General features: G+C 63.4%; 1 protein-coding gene across 3 annotated transcripts in view; it reads right to left on the bottom strand.

The window, feature by feature from the left end:
• TIMM9 (translocase of inner mitochondrial membrane 9) overlaps positions 1–1,176 on the bottom strand; it is a 30,187-nt gene extending 29,011 nt beyond the window's left edge. Inside the window, exon 1 of one of the 3 annotated variants that reach the window (XM_069091795.1) lies at positions 1,033–1,176. The gene's annotated coding sequence lies outside the window, so the exon portion shown is untranslated. Of the gene's footprint in view, positions 1–685; positions 710–1,006 lie in introns of those variants that run through there. The other 2 variants (XM_069091796.1, XM_069091797.1) reach the window with 2 other exon arrangements.
• Positions 1,177–2,089: the final 913 nt, after the last annotated feature.

Here is a 2,089-nt window from a genome sequence, read left to right as displayed (position 1 = left end):
GACACTGGGGCCGGGGCTCTTACTCGCTGAGCCACCCCGCCGCCCCAGTCTTCTTATACTTTTGACCCAACCAGCATTCTCTGAACCAGTGCCGCAGGCTTCCTTGCTGGTCCTTGAACAAGACACTCCGTCTTTCAGCTCCTCTGATTTTGATTGGCTGCCCCCCCCCCATACCCCCGTTTTTTCCTCTTTGCTGCTACCTTCCGGCTTCTTTCCAAGTGGTTAAAACCCCATGTTCTAACGCCTTCCATTTAACCTGTAGGTAATCAATCTGCTCGGTTGTTTCCGTGTCACCTTCCCCCTCAGACCCCGTCTTTTGTCCTTTGTCACCGGCGCCGCGGCCTGTGCAGGTTCTCTGTCATTTCCGTCCCACTCACCCTCCGCTCGGCCGGCAGGACATCCCCACCACGCAGTCCCTGTCAGCTCCCAGCTGCAGAGTCAGTCTGTGTGGCGTTTAAAGGCGCTACGGCCTGACAGGGACGCTCTGCGGTGCCTTCCGCAGCTCAGATTACCTCCCTTCCCCTTCCCTCCGGCGCTCGGAGTGTCTGCCTGGCTCGCTACCCCCCTTCCCGACGCCCCCCCAGGTGGTCAGGGCTCTGGCCTCCCCATGAGGCTGCTGCAGGCTGTGCTTCCTTATAAGACGCGCTCAGCAGGCACTGCATGCATGCTTGCTGCCTGAACTGACCTGAACTCTCGGAGTCAGACGCTTTAGCTTCAGTCTGGCGACCTTGGACAAGTCACGTAACCGCTCTGGTTTTCAGGGTGTGTGTCCCCCCCCCCGCCCGCAGACCTGGATATCCCGGCCCAGGGCTCTGCCAGTGAACAAAGCCCAAGGGGGCGGGGGAGGGGGCGTCCGAATCAAGGAGAAAGGTCCTCAACTGACCCCACAGTCACGGGAGAAAGGGTGGGACGACACCGGCAGACGGCCCAACACGGGCTCCCGCACCGCCCAGACCCACGTGCGCCCCGGGAAGCCCGCCAGGGCTCCAGGCTCCGGGCGACCCACCTCCCGCGGGGAGGAAGAAACCGCACCTGCTGGATCACGCGCGCTCCCTCACGGCCCCTCTGCTGCCCGGGATCCGCGTGCGAGTCTCGGTCTCAGCGGCAGGCCGGCGGCGCCGCGGTCTGAGCCAAGAACACGTGGGCTCGGCCTCTGCCAAGCAGCCCGTGGGCTGGCAGTCGCCGATTCGTCACGCTCGGGCCGAGGCTGCCGCCGACACAGCCCGGCCCCTCCTCCGGCCCTCCCTTTTCATTGTTTTGTTTCCTTTCCCTTTCTCTCGCGCCGCGCTGGGGGTTCAGGAGCACGTCGCTGACCCACGCGCGAATCTGCCAGTCCTGGTCCAGAAATATATTTACGGCATTGCGTCGGTCTTGAGAGTTACAGTTCGTGTAACTCAGGGCAGCGTTTCCTGGCACTTTGCAGGCGCTTCGCCTTCCGGCCGCCATCTCCGTTTCCCTCGCCGTGTAACCTTTACGGAGGGATGTGATGAAACGATTTTTTTGGGGCTGAGACAGGAGTTGGGGGGGGCGAATTAAAATCAAGCCCAACTCGGGCCGCCGTCGGAACTCTCCTGAACGGCTTCTGTTTCCAGCCGGAGAGCGATAAGCGACACTCCCGAGGGCCCCGGCGTTTTGTTTGGACGCCGGTGGGGGGAGTTGCGAGAGCGCATGCGTGCGGCGTTCCGCGGACTCAGGCTTAAAGGGAAGCTGGCGGGCAGCTGAAGTTGTCGCCAGGGTAATTGATGGTGGGTTTGGGAAGCAGAACCCGTTAGTGCGTGGGAAGGGTGCCCTGCACCTCGGGGGGGTGGGGGGGGGGGGGGGGGGACCACGGCGGGGGGGGGGGGGGGGGCGCCCCGGGGGGGGGGGGGGGGGGGGGGGAGTGAGGTCGCCTCTCTCTGCAGATTGGTGAAGTCTGCTTTTACCCGCAGATGCATTTGTGTTGTGCGGCTCCTTCCCCCTCCCCCAGCCCACGCCCCTGTCTCTGGGGACTCTGGAGACCGACGTCGGCGTCCTGCCAGACTCCCTTTGGCCTTTGCTTCGCTCTTCCTTTTTTTTGGTTCTCTACCAAGCCCTCCCCAATCGACTGGCC

The sequence above is a fragment of the Petaurus breviceps genome, unplaced genomic scaffold, assembly GCF_028583685.1.
Source record: "Petaurus breviceps papuanus isolate PSGF00001 unplaced genomic scaffold, PetGlider_PUasm1.0 189, whole genome shotgun sequence".
Lineage (NCBI taxonomy): Eukaryota > Metazoa > Chordata > Mammalia > Diprotodontia > Petauridae > Petaurus > Petaurus breviceps.
This window is presented reverse-complemented; position numbering and strand designations above follow the sequence as displayed.